This window comes from Schistocerca americana, chromosome 1, assembly GCF_021461395.2.
Source record: "Schistocerca americana isolate TAMUIC-IGC-003095 chromosome 1, iqSchAmer2.1, whole genome shotgun sequence".
Classification (NCBI taxonomy): domain Eukaryota; kingdom Metazoa; phylum Arthropoda; class Insecta; order Orthoptera; family Acrididae; genus Schistocerca; species Schistocerca americana.
In genome coordinates, this window is record NC_060119.1 from 731683437 (window position 1) to 731707015 (window position 23579).

General features: G+C 42.4%; 1 long non-coding RNA gene and 1 other non-coding gene across 2 annotated transcripts in view; one reads left to right on the forward strand and one right to left on the reverse strand.

The window, feature by feature from the left end:
- Window positions 1-23579, forward strand: part of LOC124545628 — a 330096-nt gene that overhangs the window by 176328 nt on the left and 130189 nt on the right. The window lies entirely within an intron of this gene.
- Window positions 3018-3124, reverse strand: LOC124554813. The gene has a single exon (XR_006968460.1). It is a non-coding gene; the product is annotated as a U6 spliceosomal RNA (small nuclear RNA).

Consider the following 23579-nt stretch of genomic DNA (forward strand, 5'->3'; position numbering starts at 1 on the left):
TCAAGGGAACAAGACCACTAAAATAAAAGGGGGCTTTCAAAAACTATAAAACAGCGTTAAACTCATAAGAAATAAATAATTTGTAGTTCGGAGCAATACAAATTTTATAATATTTGTATGTGCTATTAACGTCCTCCCGACACGTGTCAACGACTTCAGGTAAACAGTTCGTCATGAGCCTCCCACTCCACCCTCTCACTGCCCCAACGCATGATCTTGCCTAGGTGCGTGGGCAAAAGGGCGCCTCTATGCAATGTGCCTAAACTTTGCCAAACATGTACATCACCCAACAAATTAAATAATTTTTAACATGCTTTGCGTTCACTGATGTAAAAAAATTGTCCCATTCTCTACTCCAACCCCTTACAGTTCGTTTATTTATTTTAAGTAGCCTATGTTCTTCCTCAGGATTCAAGCTACCCCTATAACAAATTTCATCAAAATTGGTTCACTCGTGAAAATGTAGCAGACGCAGCTACTTTCACATTTATAATATGAGTATGAATATTGGAACAAAATACGAAATAAAAAAATTGGAAATGGTCAGAGGGAATAAACTGACAGTTAAAATAATAATAGTAATAAAAAATTATAATAAGTAGTGATAAAATTGTAAACGTGAAAGTAGTAAAGAATTGTGAATCTGAGTCTGATTTCTACCTCTCTAAAATTAAGGTTAAACTCGTACCTGGCAAAATAAAAATAAAATCATGAAACCTAATGAAATAATGAAATAGTACAGACAGATTTACTATAATAACAGAGTCAGTTCAAAAATAAGACACAATTAAAATAGCTAAACAAGGCAACTGGCCAGAATTAGCTAAACAAATTAATAATGCTACACAGAAAACATTTGGGACAATCAAAAATAAAAAAGGAGACGTTACGGAATGAAATATGTGAAACAGCTTTAACGGAGAGCACCAAAAATGGAAAAAAGTGGAAATGCTCAAGAAAAATTTAACACTATGATCAATTTATACAGCAAAGAAAGGAAACAGCAAGGATAATTAGAACTATTAAAAGATGTTTTGGAGGGGGAGGAAACTTGCAGAAATTGAGAAAAACTTTTCAAAAAAATAATACCCGTGATTCTTGTCACACGTTGAAGTGTATGCTGAAGGGATGCCGGATCTCAAGTGTGTTTCTCATCAATGAAGATGGCAAACTTGTCTTAAGAAATAGCAAACATTGAAAAAATAAACTTGCACAGTATTTTGACCAGCTTCTTAATTGTTGAGAGCCAATACACAAATTGAAATTCTCGTACACGCCGGATTGTACCAGCGAGTAGTGGGCTAAGTAATGAGAAATTGTCAGTATGCTAAATAACATGGGTGCCCACAGTATTTTTAAAATAAACCATAGAATTGGGTAGGTAAAAGTGTTCCGTGGAAAAGGAGTGCGGAGCAGGGGTGGTGTGGTAGTCGGCAACCATTCAGGGCAGTAGCCTTTGTGTATGTTCTCAGATGGAGCGAGGTCCAAAAATATGGCATGAGTGGTGGGAGAAGAAGTAGTACGCACTGCCAACCTGGAAGTCAAGGCGAGAGAGCGCGTCTGCCTCCCGTGGCGGATAGCACGTGATTCCCTTCCCACGCATTCCATCGGTTTGCTCAGACGTGATGTGGGAGAGCTCAGACTATCAGCAGTCTGAATTCCGATAAAATTCCCTTTTGCTGAAGTGATCTTCATGTTTCCGAATGCCCAGTATGGCTGTAAATCCAACGTGAAAATAATTTTTTTTTAAATTGGCAGTTAATTACTAACATCTTAAACAGAGGGTGGTTGTTACAGTACTCTTTTAAGGGAATGACATAACCCGTGCGATCAACTTATCGAGTAACGATAATAGTAATATGTGTGATAGAAATTATGATAATAGTTATTACTATAGTAATTTGTGTGATAGAAATTATAATAATAGTTATTTCTATAAGAGCCAGTAAAATGAAAATGAGACAGGTGGAAAAGAGAAAGTAAACTGTATGTTATTTCAAAAGTAATTGCCGTAACTGTTAATACATTTATCGCAACAACTTTCGCAGCACGTGGGAGGGCATTATCCTGCACACAAAATGGCGCAGCCCGTCAACATTCCTGAGCGTTTGCACTTGATGGTTCGCTTCGAATTTTGCAAACCGTCCACGTACCGCTGTGCCTTAATTGTGACGCCGTGTTGCAGGAAGTTAATGAGTAGCGAGCCCTTGCAGTCAAAGAAAAACTCCCCACGACTTTCCAGCAGCTGGCGTCGCTGTTGTTTCGAGTACGCTACTGAAGTTTCGCTGGGAACCCCTTACACGTCCTCCACTCAATCCAGATGTCTCCCCATGAGAGTTCCATATTTTTGGAGCTCTGAAGAAACACATTCGTGGCCGTCGATTTGCACGCCTGGGTACAATCATGGTTCTGTCGGTAACCACAAACATTTTTCCATGAAGGTATTGACCTTCTTGTCTCAGAGCGGGAGGTGTTAACAGTTACGGTGATTGCTTTGAAATAATGAACAATTTACTTAGTATTTTCTTCCTGTCTCGTTTTCGTCTAACTGCTCCTTCTATGTTAAAGCAGGCTGTAATTAGGGCAAGGTAAATAAAGAAAAAGGTCATAAGTAGGGATACAATCAGATGATAATTAAACCGACACCCTAGTTGTAAACAGGCGTTGATATACATCGTTGGGGACATGTTGAAAATGTGTGCCCCGACCGGGACTCGAACCCGGGATCTCCTGCTTACATGGCATCTTTTTTTTTTAATCTCATTTCGTTCTATATTATTCGTTGACTTTGTTCGTGGTGGACGTCCGATGACACTCGTTCAGGTTGTTCGTTGATCCGTTCACTCAGTTTTTTATTACAGAGGGAGGCTAAACCCTCTGACCGAACACGCTGAGCTACCGTGCCGGAGTCCCACGAAACGTGTCCAAGTTCATCGTCGGTCCATTAACTCAGTTTTTTATTACAGAGGGCAGCTAATCCTCTGACCGAACACGCTGAGCTACCGCGCCGGCTTTTATAAAATGTGGAACGCTTCACGATTTTGCGTGTCATCCTCGCGCAGGGGCCATGCTAATCTTCTCTGTATCGTTCCAATTTTAGGACATGTACCGCCGAAGCGAGTACAAAATTCTACGGTACAGGTGAGTTTTGAGCTCACGAGCCCCCCACGCAGCGGTTTAGTATCATAACCACTACAACACTGCGCTACCCATCCATATCAGACACTGAGGGCAGAGAGTATAGTGCCCTTGCAGGGACGTATCCCTTACACGCTCCCCGTGAGATCATCAATGGTATCTGTTCTTTCGGGAACAGATACTACCTTCATATACAGAAAACAACTGATGGAGAAATACAGTGCTGAAGTCACGCACTTGTGAAGTAAAAAAAAAAAAAAAAAAAAGTTATTTCTTTGTAAGGTTGCAGTTCGTTGCGGAATGAAGGCATCATACAAGTTGTGAACTATTTCGCATGAATTTTCTGCCGTTCGCCATTCAGTTCCACCCTCTGTTCCGTAAGGGAAAAAGAGAGATAATACCAGCAAACGTTTCTCTGCTCCAACACCGACAACTGAGAAAACAACTGGACCACAATTTAAATATTTTTGCCTATTGGTGATCCACAGCCGTAAGTTTTGTGTGAGACTGATGATGCAGACATGTCCTTGATAAACTGATTATATTTTGCAGTTTCTACTTTTTAGATCGTTTTCAGACACGAAAAATGCACATGCTGACATTATGATCTCCAAAAATGTTTATTGACTCTATCAGGAGTAGCACAAATGTCTTAAAATATCTGAGTAACCCCGTCTGAAACCGCTTTACGAGGAAAGAATACTAGTGAACTACAGTGTAACTTTCTACCTTACAGGGCCGCCACCGTTTTAAATGATAGGAAATACGAACCCTAAAATATAAAGCTTCGTTGGGGATCCACCGTACATAATATTCATCCATCAATGAATTATCGGCCCACATTATTATCGTAACTGATTTATAATTCGTAGCATCGTCAATAGTAACGACGTCGTAACGCCTTCTCAGTTTTCGTCAGAGAATTGGAGTTTTCTGCCCCGTCACGTATGCTTCGTTTTTGTACCTTGGTAGAGGCGTGACTGTAGAAGCGTGAGGTTGGAGATAAAAAAGGAGTTCTGAGGTCTTTTGTGTCGCTTTGGTCGTACGGCTTCTGTGACTAACTTCTTCAGTAGCTGGTGTTCCCATTCACTAGGGAACAGTTTTCAGCCTTTACTAATCGTCGCGTCTTCAAGCTTGTGGTGAATACCGTCTGCACACCATCTGGATGTCTGCACGCCAACTGGACACTTTTTCTGTCGATAAAGACGGCGTAATGCGGAGTCTGAAATAAACTTGTTGTAACTAATCACGCTTGTGATAATTTACTGTCGTCTCAAGTCGGAGAGCACTCATTCGGCTTCATCTCCGCCTGTTCACCAACGACCACTCGGCCGATTACAAGAACACACAATCCGTTGGGCGCTCTGCAGACCAACGTGCTTCACAATGTAAGTAGGCTGTTTAGATTTTTATGTTGGTAACACCACGTAGCGCTCTGTATGAAAATCATTGGCTGTGCTGTGTGCAGTCTGTCGCTGGTTGGCATTGTTGTAATATTCGTAGCGTTGGGCAGCTGGATGTGAACAGCGCGTAGCTTTGCGCAGTTGGAGGTGAGCCGCCAGCAGTGGTGGATGTGGAGAGAGATGGCGGAGTTTTGAGAGCGGATGATCTGGACGTGTGTCCATCAGAGACAGTAAATTTGTGAGACTGGATGTCATGAACTGATATATATTATGACTTTTGAACACTATTAAGGTAAATACATTCTTTGTTCTCTAACAAAATCTTTCATTTGCTAACTATACCTATCAGTAGTTGGTGACTTCAGTAGTTAGAATCTTTTATTTAGCTGGCAGTATTGGCGCTCGCTGTATTGCAGTAGTTCGAGTAACTAAGATTTTTGTGAGGTATGTGATTCATGAAAGGTATAGGTTATTGTTAGTCAGGGCCATCCTTTTGTAGGGATTATTGAAAGTCAGACTGTGTTGCACTAAAATACTGTGCGTCAATTTAGTGATGATCAGAATAAGTAAAGAGAAAACTCAGATTGCGTTGCACTAAATATATTGTGTGTCAGATTAGTGTTGATCAGAATAGGTAAAGAGAGAAATGTCTGAGCACGTTCAGTTCTGCTCAGCTGTTTGAAAATCAAATAATGTAAGAGGTTTATCAGCACAGTAATTCATAAATTTTTCTAAGGGGATGTGTTTCAACAACAGTATATATGACTTTGCAAAGTACGAACCATCAGCGTTACCATCTCATAAAAATGCATTACCTTCGTAGGTAGGTGGTCTCATTATTTTGATAACCATGTGTGGGAGCTAGAGGTCTCCAGGTTCGTCCATCTTCTCACTATGCTTTACGGTATCTTCTGGCGAACAGAGGGTCAACTTGCGTGTAACTGAGCCTCCCAACGGGCAGCACTAACCGAGTTCCCTTTTTATGTAGCGGCAGCGATTCGTAAATATTCATAAGCGCGTTAACGAGTAGATGCGGCGCTCGGCGGCGGCAGCGAAGGGAAATGAGTTAACGCTGACAGCGCGACGTGCGCCGTGACGCTCCGCGTTTAATGAAGACAGCGGGCCGGCCTGTGTGGCGCTTCTTTAAAGAGGATATGTCTTCACTAGGTAAACACGCACTTAAAAATTCGCTTTAGAACCACTGGGCGTTGTGAGGAGCAGCTTAAGGAAAGGACTGAGGCATTAAACACAAATGAAAAATAGGAAACTAATTTCGTGCCAAGAAATGTGCGTAAAGTCCTGAGATATTACACGAACTTAGTTTACTGTGGGTTCATAAAGTGTTTCAAATCACCAGTGGTGTTGACTTTGGATGACGACGACGATAACGTGAATGACTGTAGCGATAAGGTGTAAGGCGATCGATACGGCAGGGCCTTCAGCACCCCTACTAAAATCACGTACAGGCGAGTACTATTAAAAAATTTCCAGATTTTCCACTAAGATTCGTAGAATATCCATACTCAGTCTCACGTGTACTATGTGCATACAAGTCAAAAAATCACGTTCTGTGAAGAGTGGTGGACGTCTAACCATTTATCGCCTAATAGTAGTTTACTGTCCTTCTGCCTCTTTCCCTAGATACTCGAGGCAGTAGGACGCGAACATCCGAACAGCTTCGCCGTTTCGAGATACTCGTTCGCAGGCTCTGCATCTAATAATAATCTTTTTGTCAGAGTCGATTATCTCAATCGATTTCCCCATTTGCGGTCCATATTTATTTATTTTTTATTTATTTTTATTTATTTATTTATTGTTCCGTGGGACCAAATTAAGGAGAAGTCTCCATGGTCATGGAACGAGTCAATAGATGAAATTATAACACGATAGTAGAAACAGATAAAATGAAATGTAAGAAACTGAAACGTCCCCTTTGAACAATTTATACATGACTGTGCTTAAACTGATACACAATATTTTTTCTTTTTTAGCGCAACGCAATCTGACTTTCAAAAATCCCTACAAAAGAATGGCCCTGACTAACATTAAACTATACCTTTCACAAATCACTTACCTCACAAAAATCTTCGCTGCTCAAGCTACTGCAATACAGCGAGCGCCACTACTGCCAGCTAAATAAAAGATTCAAACTACTGAAGGCACTAACTACTGATAGGGATAGTTAGCAAATGAAAGATATTAACAGAGAACAAACAATGTATTTACCTTGATATCATCATGTATAAATATAGCAGTTCATGACAAATTACAAATCTCCGCCATCTCTCTCCCCACATCCACCACTGCTGGCGGCTCACCTCCAACTGCGCAACGCTACGCGCTGTTCGCATCCAGCTGCCTAACACTACAATGGCGAGTATTACAACAATGCAAAGCAGCCACAGACTGCACACAGCACAGCCAGTGATTTTCATACAGAGGTGGCGTTACCAATAAAAAAACCTAAACAGCCTACTTACATAGCCCCCATGCTCACCACAAAAAATTTTACAAATTGTATTGGGCAGTGGCCAATACAGATTTGAAAAAAATTTTTCATAATTACAATAACAAAGAAACAAATGCACACACTTATTGATACAATGTTGGTCAAAAGCTAAAATTTTCTCACAGCCCATAAAGACAGTCCTCATCATTCGTCACAGTAAAATTGCAGTGTTTTTCTCAAAGTCTGAGCAGTAAAGGAAAATGCACACAGAAGTAGTGGATTTCCATGCAATCTTGAAGAAGTAGTGTTGTCCTTCCAACGGAACGACAGTGCTGACTCTTGACATGCATACAGGTAATGGGCCACAACAGAGCAAACCCACAGCAGAGTCAGTCGAAATTTTGAAGAGTATTGGTAGATAGGTCATCACAGAGCAGACCCACTGTAGTCCTGGTAGAGATTACGGTACTGGTGGGCCACCAGAGGTGCAGACCCACTGCAGTCCTTGTAGCAATTGGTGGGCCATCAAAGATGCAGACCCACTGTAGTCCTGGTAGAGATGGCCAGCAGCCATCTGTTGCAAATGTGCAGGTGCACAATCACCATCGAAGAGTCTTGCGGACAATATAGCAAGTCCATAAACCACCACTTGTGCACTCACAAAGTTGTTTTTAATTGTCCTTAGAACCAGCAATGCTGTTATCCAGTCCCTTGCTGAATCATTAACACACGTGCAAACACTAACAGTCCCTACTTCTCACATATTGTCCATATACTATGACCAACAGAAACGTGTGCAGTAAAATGTAACTTAATTTGAAGAACTGGTGTCTATACAATTATAAATTTACAACATGAAAATAAAATTACAAAGGTACAAAATACATCATTAAAAACATAACAATACAGATAACATTTGTAGTACAGGCTTTACAAAAGAATAGAAATAAACATATACATCAGTGTTACAGGAATTATGACATGAGTACAAAAATAAAAGATCAGAATCACTTTCGAAACATCAACTTCACACATGAGCATTAAAACAAAACAGAATAAATAATGTGTAAGCATATTTATAAGGTAAATAACATATTATTAATGCCAATTATATTCGAGGATAACAGTATTCCTCATCCTAGTGAATGTAGCTTAATAGTAAAAGAAGAAAAAATTCTATGACACTACACAGAGACAGGAAGAAAGCAAATACACATGGGTACACAAACATATAGTGGGATAACACAAAAGGGAAAGGACAGGGTTTGTTTTACTGCAGTATTTTGCATGGAGATCTCCCTTTGTTCATCATTATTCCCAAAAAGTCCTATCTAAGCCTGCCTTCTGTATTTTGTTCACATCCTCTGTCAATAATAGTTTTTCTCCACTGTACAGTATCCTATTTCTTATAAATTTATAATAGTTAGTTTCTTATATAGTCTACCCCCTCTTAAGCTAACTTAAATCTACTGAGCTCAGATATATATACTAAGGGACGAGGCAATGTAGCAGTACAAAACAATTAATACAAACAGCAATGACACAAAAAAATGGAAATTGGCAAAGCAAGCAGCAGTAAATGTAATAACTTATATCTAAACATGAGAAACCCACAAGCAGAAAAAATAGTACACTAAAGACAACAATGCAGTTAAGGGAAATGTATAATCACATCTTAATGTCTATGTAATTAAAGTGGTGCACCACAACAACTTATTGCAAAAAAAATATTACCACGTACTTGAAAAGAAAATTATGTGTTACTGTTACTAGTTCCTTCTTATTGTTCTTTCCTTTCCAAGTGCACCTTTTTTGAAGAATGTGGATCACAAAATTATTATTTAATAGATCTGTTGACAGAAAGTGTTCACATTAGCAAATGCATTTAAGTTTATTTTATAAAACTAATGCTGTAACACAGCTGGAAAACTGGTATCAAATGAAATAAGCAATTACGCAAACCAAAGCATACAAATATCATTCAATAGTCATGTGACATTTCATAAGTCAGTAGCTCTCAACTCTCGTAGAAAGACACTTGTCATTATCAGGTTTGCAGATGTAAGAATATTTCCCATCAATTCATAAGCATTTCAGTAAATATCATAAATTACGAGCTCCACAGTATGCTTTCGACAAGGAAATGTCAATAGAGAGTATAATGGCCCCCCCTTTTGTTTCTTTTTTTTTTTTTTTTTTTTTTTTACCTGTGCCGCTGAAAGGCTAATGGCTTTTTTTTCGGGCGGCTGTCGCCCAGGTGGGTGCCCGCGACGCATTACGTGCAGGTGGTCACTTAACTTTCTTACGGAAATATTTACGACAGCAGTTTCCGCTACAGTGACAGTCTCACATAAAAATATTTCACAGGTCAAGAATTAGCGTTGCAAATCTGTAGAAAGAAAATCCTATAAATATAAGTGTCCAAATAAAATATTCGTCAGCATTGTGATATAGTCACGCATTTACGCACATTTCATAACTCTTAAAGTACGATTCTTGGTTTCCAACATACTTCTTATTCCTCATATACGGTAGCATCATCTTATTGATCATAAACATATCTCAACAGCATAGTACACATCGTCGTCGTAATAATAACATCTTAACACCTCAGTCAAATCTCAAAAACGTCGTAGCTTTCTGTAATAATTTCAAAACCTAAAAAAAATTCTCTGCTCATTTCAATAGTGTCATCTGCCTCAAACGTACTTTAAAAATCAAGATCTCACACCAAATACATCATTCAAAGCTCTCATAGTATCACAATGGTTCCGAAAAAATATGAACAGTTTACAAAGTACAGACAAAATACAGTTTCGTAAGTGTGAAGTTACCCAACTGTGTATTGCGTAAACATGTGACACTGATGTAGAAAAAAAAATGTTTATCTCTCAGTTAAATGATCAGATAGCTGTGTAATTTGTGTGTTAGAGAAATATGGTACCGATGTGTAAAGTTGTATAAGCAAATACCATATTAGCTAGGGTTCCTTGTGGTTGCCACACACATGGTACACAAAGTAAGCGTGTACCCCCCTGAGGATTAATGTAATTATACCCTCAGGTGTTACAGATTACAGCAATGGAATGAAATGTATCACAGAAAACTTTCTTTGTAATTCAAAAATCTTTAAAAATAAATGTTTTAAGTACAAAATTAATCACTGAAATGCGTGTCCTGTAGCGCTAAATGTGCATCTTGTTGTAAGATAATCTCTGTGGAAGTGTCGTAGTTATTTTCCTCTGAAAGCTAAGTTCTGCAGAAGCCAATGTACTTACCTCATGATAAACAAAAGTGAAATGCTTTGCGTAGAGATATCTTAGTTATTACGCTTATTGGTGTGATGATGAAAGTACTGTGCTGTAACGTATTGTTGTGCTATGGAAAAGGCTGTCTCCTTGTAGCTATACCACAAAAGTTACTATTAAAACCTGTTTTACTTTCCAAAATAAAACAGAAAAACTGTGCAGAAATAAAACACAAACACTGCAAAAGCAACATTTTAAATTGTCACTCATTAGAAGCGTCGTGATAAAACCGTGTAGTTGTCACTTAAACTAACCACTGTGTCGTCTGGTATCTCACAGAAAGTACATTAAACCCAGAATGTATTTTCAAGTAAACCAAAATGTTGCATTAAAATCTCATTAGCAGTACCAGTATGTGTCCTAAGTATGTAAGCCTGATAGTCATTACGTAATCGTGCAACTAACAAGCAAGAATGTACAAATACAACACTGTGTCGCCTGTTCACTATAACAATGCATTCGTAATTTCTGTTTAAAAATGTTCCCTAGGTTCTTGATTGGATATTTAACTTCAAACATTGTTGCATGTTAACAGATTCTAAGTCTGACAAGCATACTAGTAATGTAAAGTGAAAAGTTTTATGGCAATGACAAAGTTAAAAAGCAGATTATCTTTCAATAAACGGTTTTACATGTGAAATGCGGTGTAAACCTTTACTCTTCCTAGTGCACAGAGTTTCAACTTCAAAGCAATTATCATGTTGTATACATCGGTAAAGAATGCTAAAATTTTTCTCAAGGCTAGCGTCTTATGTTATTTTTCTCGGAGCCAGCGGGCGCACGCGGCTGCCTGCTGTGCGAGTCATTGTCTGTCTCTTTGTTGGCGCGCGCCGTTATTGGGATTAGGAGACCTAACTTCAACAAATTCACTCTGACGAGAAGGCCCTGCCCTGTTTGAATCCCGCCAGTTCTGATGCAATTCAGGTCTGTCGTTACGATCATATCGTCTGTCGTCATGTCGGTAGATTCCGTGGTTTCTTCCTTGTCCGTCACGTGGTGGAGAGTTTCTCCCTGAATCGTAACTGTGCGCCGAACTGTTGCGTCTGAAGTTATTCTGCCTCCCTTGATAATAATTGTTTTGGTTCCCATATTGTCTGTTTCTCTGATTGTCTCTGTGATACTCACTACCGCGGAGAGGTGTTCTTTCCCTGTAATTATTACTGCTCTGCCAACGGTAGTCATACGGGTGGTGTCTGTTTTGGTCACGATTTGCGTTGTAAGAATAGACCAGTCGTGTCCGGTTATTGTTTCTGTCGTCACGGAATTGTGACGGATATGACCTGTAATTGTTGTGTCCTTGTTTTCGCGTTCCGCGATTATCAGTGTCAATTTCTAGTTCTTGTAACAGTCCCTGAAAAGCTTCAATGTCGTCTTTGCAACGTCCTGCTAAAATAATATGCCGTAAATGTTCAGGTAATTTGATTAAGCAAATGCGGATGAGTTCTGAGGGGCTGTATGGGTTTGACAGGTACTGATTCTTGTGCAACATGTCTTCAAAATATTTCACAAGACTGGAGAATTCAGATTGTTCGAAATGTTTCATCATTATGATACCATGTTTTACTCGGTCTTGTGTGGCTTGAGACCACTATGCTGAGAGGAAGGCATGGTAAAATTCTCCTTCACTGTGGCAATCGTGAATGACCGATCGCATTCTTACAGCTGGTTCATTCTCTAAGTAGCCACACATAAATTCTAATCTGTGTTCCAACGACCAGTTGGGAGGAAAACAATGAGAGAATTGATGGAGCCATGCTTGTGGATGAATGTCGTTGCCAGAATTCTTAAATGTTTTGAATTTACGTGTAGTAATGAACAGCTTATAGTCAAAATCGTCATGTCGGCGAGTCGCATATCGGTCATTGTTAGGTCGTGTCGGCCGTTCCATCTCAAAATTCGGTGCACATTGCCAATTTCTTTCATAACTTCCGAAATGCCCTGTGTTATTATTTTGCGGCTTTTCCGTGTTTCTAAGTCCCTCTTCCCGTGTTGGAGCGCGAGTGTCCTCTGAAATACGTAATTCTTGTATTACCTGTGTCAGCTGATCTTGTACTTCCCGGATTTCTCTTTGGTGTTGTGTATTAATTTGATTCTGATTTTGTTTGAATTTTCTTATTTGTTCACACTCTTCTGTGTCAGTGAAGGCTACAGGTCTTGTGTCATTCAGATCATCATCTACCTTTGTAGATAAGTTAGTGACCTGATCCGAAAGTTCGGCTACTTTCTCCGATAGTGTACTTATTTCTTCAGTGTGTTTTTCTGAACCAAGTTTCAGAGTATCTACTGTGTCCTTAAAGTATTCCTGAGTTTTTGCAAGTTGCGTAACCGAATCGGTAGATGCAACTGAGTCAAATTTAGCTTGCAAGGTCTCATGATTTTCATGAACAATAATTTGCAGTTCGTTTATGGCTGCTTCGTGATTCTGTAATGCATTTTCATGCCGCGAAAAAATAGGTTGAAAATGCTCACAAATTTGTGTTTTTACGTCATTACAGACTTTTTGACATTTCGATTCAATGTTATGTAACTCAGTAGTTAAATCTTCACGTGTTTGTTCAAGTGTTTGTTCCAATGAGTCTAACTTTTTAAGATTTTGTTCCACTGTGTCTAACTTTTGAAGCTTTTGCTGTGTTTGTCTTTGATTTTGTTCCATTGTGTCTAACTGTTGCTGTGTTTGTCTCTGATGTTATTCCATTGTGTCTAACTTTTCAAGCTTTTGTCCCATTTGTTGCATTAATTGTAATAACAATGCACTGGTGTCTGAAACATGTTCCTCAGTGCTTTTCGGCAGTGAAGTTGCACCGGCAACATTCACATTTTGACAAGTGGAAAATGTGTCTTGACTCATTTGAGAAAACGGTGGGAACCCAAAACCTGAGTCTGCAGTATTTGCAATATTGTGTTCTGTCATTCCCGATTCCTGAGGCGAGCTGTTGCCGACCAATCGATCGATAACGCTTCCCTGTTCACTACCTGTTTCACTGTCTACACCATTGTTTGCCGCCCGCTTCATTTCCCTATGCGCAATTACCAAATTACTACTTTGAACATTAGTTAATTCATTACTCTGCGGCGCTAACACACTGCTTTCGTCTTCACTGTCATTTCTCAGTTTACTTTGGAGCCTAGTATTGCGTTTTTCACACGCCATTATTGTCACAGTATTTCACACGACAACACAGAAAAACACAATTTGAAGATCAAAAATAAGAGAACACATTAACATAACACTGAAAATAATATCTAGTTGATTGCAGCTGCGAAATACTTGGCGCAAATCTACATGCATGCCACAACTGTTTTACTGTACAACAATGAAAGACTGCAACTACAAAGGAGATTCTCTCTACAATTACACGCTAGCAATAAACAAAAGCTACACTAATTACACAAACTACAAGAAAAAATCAGAAGATTCCAGTGAGGTATCCTCGGCTAAGGGTCGACATATGAAACGTCCCCTTTGAACAATTTATGCATGACTGTGCTTAAACTGATACACAATATTTTTTTTTTTAGTGCAACGCAATCTGACTTTCAAAAATCCCTACAAAAGAATGGCCCTGACTAACATTAAACTATACCTTTCACAAATCACTTACCTCACAAAAATCTTCGCTGCTCAAGCTACTGCAATACAGCGAGCGCCACTACTGCCAGCTAAATGAAAGATTCAAACTACTGAAGGCACTAACTACTGATAGGGATAGTTAGCAAATGAAAGATATTAACAGAGAACAAACAATGTATTTACCTTGATATCATCATGTATAAATATAGCAGTTCATGACAAATTACAAATCTCCGCCATCTCTCTCCCCACATCCACCACTGCTGGCGGCTCACCTCCAACTGCGCAACGCTACGCGCTGTTCGCATCCAGCTGCCTAACACTACAATGGCGAGTATTACAACAATGCAAAGCAGCCACAGACTGCACACAGCACAGCCAGTGATTTTCATACAGAGGTGGCGTTACCAATAAAAAAACCTAAACAGCGTACTTACAAAACATATTCAGGCGACAAGTCGTAAGTTTAAATAAAGAAAATCAACAATGTAACACTACAATTTGCTTAATTTTTCAGCTCTTCCAGGAGCTCCTCGACAGAATAGAAGGAGTGGGCCATGAGGAAACTCTTCAGTTTAGACTTAAAAGTACACTCCTGGAAATGGAAAAAAGAACACATTGGCACCGGTGTGTCAGACCCACCATACTTGCTCCGGACACTGCGAGAGGGCTGTACAAGCAATGATCACACGCACGGCGCAGCGGACACACCAGGAACCGCGGTGTTGGCCGTCGAATGGCGCTAGCTGCGCAGCATTTGTGCACTGCCGCCGTCAGTGTCAGCCAGTTTGCCGTGGCATACGGAGCTCCATCGCAGTCTTTAACACTGGTAGCATGCCGTGACAGCGTGGACGTGAACCGTATGTGCAGCTGACGGACTTTGAGCGAGGGCGTATAGTGGGCATGCGGGAGGCCGGGTGGACGTACCGCCGAATTGCTCAACACGTGGGGCGTGAGGTCTCCACAGTACATCGATGTTGTCGCCAGTGGTCGGCGGAAGGTGCACGTGCCCGTCGACCTGGGACCGGGGTCCCAGCAAATTAGGGACACTGTTGCTCCTGGGGTATCGGCGAGGACCATTCGCAACCGTCTCCATGAAGCTGGGCTACGGTCCCGCACACCGTTAGGCCGTCTTCCGCTCACGCCCCAACATCGTGCAGCCCGCCTCCAGTGGTGTCGCGACAGGCGTGAATGGAGGGACGAATGGAGACGTGTCGTCTTCAGCGATGAGAGTCGCTTCTGCCTTGGTACCAATGATGGTCGTATGCGTGTTTGGCGCCGTGCAGGTGAGCGCCACAATCAGGACTGCATACGACCGAGGCACACAGGGCCAACACCCGGCATCATGGTGTGGGGAACGATCTCCTACACTGGCCGTACACCACTGGTGATCGTCGAGGGGACACTGAATAGTGCACGGTACATCCAAACCGTCATCGAACCCATCGTTCTACCATTCCTAGACCGGCAAGGGAACTTGCTGTTCCAACAGGACAATGCACGTCCGCATGTATCCCGTGCCACCCAACGTGCTCTAGAAGGTGTAAGTCAACTACCCTGGCCAGCAAGATCTCCGGATCTGTCCCCCATTGAGAATGTTTGGGACTGGATGAAGCGTCGTCTCACGCGGTCTGCACGTCCAGCACGAACGCTGGTCCAACTGAGGCGCCAGGTGGAAATGGCATGGCAAGCCGTTCCACAGGACTACATCCAGCATCTCTACGATCGTCTCCATGGGAGAATAGCAGCCTGCATTGCTGCGAAAGGTGGATATACACTGTACTAGTGCCGACATTGTGCATGCTCTGTTGCCTGTGTCTATGTGCCTGTGGTTCTGTCAGTGTGATCATGTGAGGTATCTGACCCCAGGAATGTGTCAATAAAGTTTCCCCTTCCTGAGACAATGTATTCACGGTGTTCTTATTTCAATTTCCAGGAGTGTATTTGGGCTACTGCTAAGATTATTGAGTTCTTGTGGTAGCTTATTGAAAATGGATGCAGCAGAATACTGCGCACCTTTCTGTACAAGAGTCAAGGAACTGCATTCCACATGCAGATTTGATTTCTGCCTAGTATTAACTGAGTGAAAGCTTCTAACTCTTGGCAATAAGCTAATATTGCTAACAACAAACGACATTAAAGAAAATATATACTGTGAGGGCAGTGTCAGAATTCCCAGACTATTGAATAGGGGTCGACAAGAGGTTCTCGAACTTACACCACATATAGCTCGAACAGCCCGTTTTTGAGTCAAAAATACCCTTTTTGAATCAGAAGAATTACCCCAAAAAATAATACCATACGACATAAGCGTATGAAAATATGCGAAGTAGACTACTTTTCGTGTTGAACTGTCACTTAGTTATTTCAGATACTGTTCTAATGGCAAATAAAACAGCATTTAGTTTCTGAACAAGATCCTGAACATGGGCTTTCCACGACAGCTTACTGTCTATCCGAAAGCCTAGGAACTTGAACTGTTCCGTCTCGATTATAATATGCCCATTCTGTCTGATCAAACTATCGGTTCTTGTTGAATTGTGAGTTAGAAACTGTAAAAACTGAGTCTTACTGTGATTTAGCATCAAATTATTTTCCAAAAGCCATGAATTCTTCGCTAGGGTGGTCCAACCTCCGTGTCTGCCCCGCTGACACCCTTTTGTTACCGCGTCACGTGTCCAGAACGCCACCAGGCGGCATCCAATGTCGCAGCGCTCGGTGGTCATAATGTTTTGGCTTTGCCAATGTACATTATTACAATGCAGGGTCTTGGCTGGACTTAATGATTAACAACATGACACCAGCAGTTTTTCTACATAGCCGTGACGTAACATAATCCACGGTGCCTTGACAATGTTTGACCAATACGACTTTTGACTCTGCAAGTTACATGTTATATTTTTAACTTTCACTATTTAATTATGGTCTATTATTTACCTTATGAATACTGTAACTACGTAGCTCTGTACGTATGAGGGCCGGCCGGTGTGGCCGAGCGGTTCTAGGCGCTTCAGTCTGGAACCGCGCGACCTCTACGGTCGCAGGTTCGAATCCTGCCTCGGGCATGGATGTGTGTGATGTCCTTAGGTTAGTTAGGTTTAAGTAGTTCTAAGTTCTAGGGGACTGATGACCTCAGACGTTAAGTCCCATAGCGCTCAGAGCCATTTTTTTGTACGTATGAGGGACACTCAAAGGAAAACCAAACACCAGCCTAATGGGACCGTGGAATAGTCTCCTTCAAAAGTATTCACCAGAAGAATTAAGACATTTATCCCACTGGTAGGCGAGACCATCATTTCCAGTTTCGTAGCATGCGGTCGGCCGCTGACGGTTGCACAACCACACCCACTCTTGCACTTCCTCATCTGCCTGAAACCGAGGTCCAAGCATGTCTTTCTTCAGTCACCAGAGATGTAAAAGTCATACGGTGAAAGATTCTGACTGTACGTAAAGATGTTGCAATGTTTCCCAACCACATCGCTGACGTGTAACCTTCGTCCTGTTTGCAGTGTTGGGGCTGGCGTTATCGTGCAAGAGGATGATTCCGTCCGACAGCATTCCTGGACGTTTTGGCCTAACTGCGCATTGCAGTTTCTGTAAAGTGTTTTCACGTCCGAGGAACTTGACGAGCAAGTGTCCCTTGCTGACGAAGAAGGTCATCATGACCTTACCGGAACTTGCGTGGACTGCTTTGGATTTCTTTGCCGGAGGATATGTGGGATGTTTCCACTGTTGGCATTGCCTTTTGCCACCGGGCAATTGGAATGTTGTTGGACGGCATCATCCCGTTGCATGATAGCGCCCGCCTCCATACTGCCAATCGGACCAAGTCTACGCTGCAGTGATTTGGGTGGGAAGCACTGCAATATCCTCCATACAGGCCGGATATTTTACCATTGATTTTCACATCTTTGGTGACCTGAAGATAAACATGCGTGGACGTCAGTTTCAGCCGAACAAGGAAGTGCAAGAGTGTGCACGGTTGTGGATTCATCAGCGGCCGACCGCGTTCTACGAAACAGGAAATGGTCGTCTCGTCTCACAGAGGGATAAATGTCTTAACGTGTGTGCTGATTAATTATGAATGGAACTATTCCGTAGTCCCGCTCAGGCATCAGACCAATTAGCGGCGAACTATGGGTAGCGTGATTGAAAAGACACAACTGCTCTGGCGTACCAGCGAGAGATCTTGTCTTGATACTCTTATGACGCAGTTCGGTCTATGCAATAGACGATGTCGTAAGGCTCAGTTTGGCTATATGCACGCTGACCACGCTCACATTACGAATTTGTTATTCACAGAGATTGTCGAGTCCACGTGCAGTTACTTTCTTTCTTCGCAACGCAAAGCTTAAGGAAGAGAACTTCATTGAACTTTTCATGACCTTAAAGTGTGTCTTGCTTGTGGAGATATGGCCTAAGGGCCTTTGTGAAGAGAACAGATTGTAGTGTGTACTACAGAACCTGTATGCTATTACTTCGTCGGAATGGTAGAGTTACGTTCGTTACGTTCCCTGTCTATGAGCTTTATTCTGTGTTTCCCACTGCATACTGAAATGGATCTGAGCGCGAGCACTGAGGCCTGGCCCCCCTCGTCACTGGTCACTGACCGCCTCGGTGTTGTGGGAGGCATGGATGGAGGTTATTGCTAAAACAATCGGTTTTCGGTTATACTGTTCTTTTTTCTCGTCTCCTGTTTAAACTGGCTGTTACAATCGCTCAAAATAACCGGTTTTCGAAATAACCGTTTTTCAGTCTTTTATTGCTATTATTTCCAGTTATAAACATAGACGTCGAACAAAGGCTGAAAAATTCCAAGATATCCTCAGTCTTTTGCGTTATACGTTTCAAGAGACGTAGAATCAAAATATGAAATAAAGCAGGTAAATGGAAGAAAACTTAGACGATCCATTTTTCTCTACTGTCTCGAAGATTAAATGCGGATTGAATACTATAAAAAGATCACCAGTATTGTTTTTTTCCTACTTTTTTTTTTTTGAAACTGTTCAATAATAATGTTGTAATCGAGGATCATAGCACTATTTGAACATTACATATAGTGCTGAGTGGCGAGAACTTAGTTTGGACAACACTTACGTTTTCGTGTTAAGTTGTCCGTTTTCAAGGGCTGCAAGCAGAAAAAGGAATATTGTATAGACAAAGGCAGCAGATCAGATATTTTCTCCTTTCATTATAAAGTATGAACTGTTAAGATTTTAAGTTTTTATTGTTACCGTGATTTTCTTTCTCTTTCATTATCTCATAGAAATGGCGAAAAATAAGAAGCTTTTGTATAAAATTTGTAGCGTTATTTCTACGTAATTATTTCACATGACTAGTCCATTTCAAGTATAAATATTTACTTTTTATGCAGGCGATGGGTCTTACACACTCCATGTGCGCGCACATCGTCTAGTAGGCCACGTTAGACAGCAACAGGTACAGTATTGTCTCAGCGATGCCGTACCAACTCATATGTCATGTGTTGTTGGTCGTTTCTACTTGTCGGTTTTGCTACTGAAATAACTCTGATCCCCTTTCCCATTTTCCGTAATAACTCAATATTTCAAACCGCTGAAAATCTTCGAGTAAACATTAAACGTTTTTAAAAAAAGGTTTCTTTTAATCACAAAAAATTTTAGCACCCGTGCTATGGAAAACTGATGTACGGCACCGGTTTTCTAACCGTTATAAACTGTTATGACGGAGACCAAGCAAGTACTGAAAAATATCAGTTATTTAGAACTAAAATGCCGGTGTCAGTCACAGAGGGAAGAGCGATGTTGCTCCCCCCCCCTCCCGCACACACACACACACACACACACACACACACATATCCACCCTATCGTACGCCAGATGGTTCATCTGTGCAGTTTAGAAGAGTAGAAGACACATTATCAGATCAAGGGCAGGAGTGAAAAATCGGGTGCCTCTATGGACTTGGGATGCTAAAGTGAAACTATAATACATAGATTGCTAATGTACGGAATGAGGTCTCCGCAGAGTCGGCGAGGAAAGGAGTATATCGAAAATACTGACAGGAAGATGGGACAGGATGATAGGACATCTGTTACTATATCAAGTAGTAACTTCTGTGGTACTGGATGGAGATGCAGCGGGTAAAAGTTATAGAGGAAGAGAGAGAGAGAGAGAGAGAGAGAGAGAGACAGAGATCGGAACACATGTACAAAATAATTGAGGACATAGGGTGCAATGGAAGTTCAATGAATCAAATGGCTCTGAGCATTATGGGATTTAACATCTGAGGTCATCAGTCCCCTAGAACTTAGAACAACTTAAACCTAACTAAACTAAGGACATCCCACACATCCATGCCCGAGGCAAGATTCGAACCTGCCACGTAGCAGTTGCGTGGTTCCAGACTCTTGCCGAGAGACGGTTGAGGAAGATCACACTAATTTGGAAGGACGTTTTAGCAGAGAAAGATGACGTGGCAAAGGGACAGAACATTGGATATCTACTCTAAAATGGTGACACAGCACTTGCCCAGTGAAGTAATTCTACCAACAATGAAATCTGCATGTGGTTGTTCACTCGTGGGAATTGTGGCCTGGTAGAGAACATTTAACAAGAATGGTGAACAGTAGTTTGATTGACTGGAGAAGAGTATGAGCCAGTCAATCGAGTGAGAGGCCACGCACAAGGACAAGGCGCTGGAGGAAGCAAAGAAACCACCTTGGAGGGATACTTGTTCCTGAGATAGGAAAGAAGACACCTGTGATCGAGACGACAATGACCACTCTATACGCGCTGCCTGGAGACATGGCCAGCCGTCTGCAGAGCGCCCACCCACCGAAAGACGTCGCCAGCCGTCTCTAGGTCGTCTTCCTCGGCGCCGATAACAGCCTGATCACAGCCAGCTGGAATGCTCTGTGGTCTTCATCCGAGTCCGCCTGGCAGTTCCGCTTCTCATATAGCAATCGCGGCTTAAACATCCTGGAAATGACGCTGAGAATTTTCTAGCTAATAATGGACAAATTTTTATTTCCTTTTTTTATGAATAAAAGTAATTCGTAAATTGTATTTGAATAACTGCGGTCCATAAAAATGAATGTTTTTGACCAGCCTATTTGTATTCTTGCGGCTGGTCCCTTTCAAATCATCTGCAAACGCCACTCTCAAGTGTAGCTTAAGATATTGTGATTCCATTGATTTAATTCGCAAATGCCCCACACGAATGCAATCCAGTAAAATATTCTAAACATGTCGCCCACTACTTTAATTGGCGCCCAACGTGTGGCAGGTTTTGCCATTAACAGCGCAAATATTTTGTTTTTAAATTCCCACGTTTTTGTTATTTGCTTTGAAAAAAATGTTCTAATGTGTGTGAAATCTTATGGGACTTAACTGCTAAGGTCATAAGTCCCTAAGCTTTCACACTACTTAACCTAAATTATCCTGAGGACAAACACATACACCCATGCCCAAGGGAGGACTCGAACCTCCGCTAGGACGAGCTTTTGCTTAGAGACATTGCTTCCCTAAATTAAAGAAATTCTGCATAAAATCAACGTCAGTTTTGGAATTGCATGGCAAGTAGCAGCAGAATTAGGAACAGAGTACATGTGTGTATACTATATGTGGTGTGAATGGGGTTATCATTTCAAATACTGTCCGCCCCCGGTAGCTGAGTCGTCAGTTCGGCGCTAGCGGCCGTGCGAAGCGGAGGTCCGATGCTTCCGCCTGTGCGGCGTGTGCGAGTGTTTGTTTACCTGTGGACTTAGTCTGGGCGCGGGCTAGTAACAACGACCATGGCGAACAAGTACAGGAAAACTACATTACGATTCAATTTCTGCAAAGACTACGAACGACCAAAGGCTTTAGCAGTGGAACGATTCATTCGAGAGGAAGTCAAGATACCGCCAAACGATATTGTCGGAATTCACCTGTCCATCATTAGTCCCACGGTGTATGTTAAGATGGTAAACGACGCGGCGTGTGAGAGAATTCTACAGGCGACAAAAGCAGGTCTCCGATTTTGCCATAGTGACGGGAATGTTGGCACGGTAACTGTAGAACATGCTGGTCTGGGTGTACGGACAATACGTGTTTTTGAGCTGCCATTTGAGCTCCCGGCTGAAGAAGTTATCGAGGCTTTTAAGCCATACGGCACGGTACATGGTCACACGGCAGAACGCTGGACACAATTCGCCACGTACCCCGTTCTTAACGGAGTGCGACAGATCAATATTGATCTTCAGAAGCATGTATCGTCCTATCTGACAATTGGTGGTTGTCGGGCGGTGGTGATTTACGATGGTCAACCACGTACATGTTCTGGCTGTGGCCAGGAGGGACACCTCAGGTCGAACTGTATGCAACGGCGGATTATGCAACTGCCTTCCGATGTGCGGGAGCCATCGCCGGCGATGACAGTACTACCGATCATCTATGCCAAAGCCCTCACTGCGTCCGCTGATGACCGAAAGGACACAGCCCCGGTGGAAGATCAAGATGGCACTCTCCGAAACCTTGTCGCAGACGTCGGAATGACAGAGGATGCTGCTCCATCGAGCATACAATCTACGGCGACAACATCAGATGAGACCGAACTCCCACCAAGCACACCGACAGTACACGAAGCAGTTCCAGCCACTACGTATGCTGTTCCGTCTGGAACGCACTCTGAGACGACATCAGTTTCGACCGAACTCCCGTCAAGGACAACGATGGGACTCGAAACACTTCCAGTTCCTACGGATGCTTTTCTGTCGGGCAGCCGTGATTCCCTACAACCTGAGGACACGGAAGGAAGATCACGCAAACAACGTTCCCCGAAAAGGAGGAAACGGCGGCGTCGCACGACATCTCCTCGGGATGACTCCCCTTGCCCCGACGACGATGTGCATGTGGACCAAGACGACACAACAGCCTCTACGAAACGGGATGAGGCAGTGGGAACTGTTCGATCAGACCCACAGCGGTCTGGCGCATTGACGGTACCGGGACATGGTGATGCTGAAGAGGAATCACAGCCAGTTGGCTCTCCAGACGCAGATGCTGTGGCTATGGACACGAATATATCACAGCCTGAAAAGATGTGGTATGACGATATTGAGGAGGCGCCGGACGTCATACAGAGGCAGCCGGCACTCACGAAGACGGCCTAATAAGGGAGAGGGGCGAGAGAACGTCTTCTAACTCAGCCCCCAGCGCCGATGCAGGGAGATGTTGTTGCGCCTCGACAGAGTGGGATTAAACGCCATGCGAACTGTATTGCGACATTAAATATAAATGACGTGCGTTCACCGGCCAAAATACACCTACTGAAGGAAACGATTTGGGCATCTGATGTGGATATTGCTTTGCTCCAGGAAGTCCACATAGCTGCACTCCCATACATCGCAGGCTACCAATCCTATTCGTCACATGGAGATCACAATGGGAGTGGGGTGGCAGTTTACGTGCGAGATGGCTTCCCAGTGGAAAACGTGTGTTATCTTCCGTCGGCCAGGGCAATGGCTTTCACGGCGTTTGGGACACGCATCATCAATCTTTATGCACCGTCGGGAAATAATCTGCGGCGGGAAAGGGCGCGATTTTATGCAGAAGACATTGCCGCACTATTCCATGGACGTTATGAATGTGTAATAATTGGTGGAGATTTCAACTGTGTTCTCAGCCAGAAAGACCAATGGCCGCAAGCAAACATCAGCCAGGAGTTGCGAATCGTTGTCAACGACCTTGTA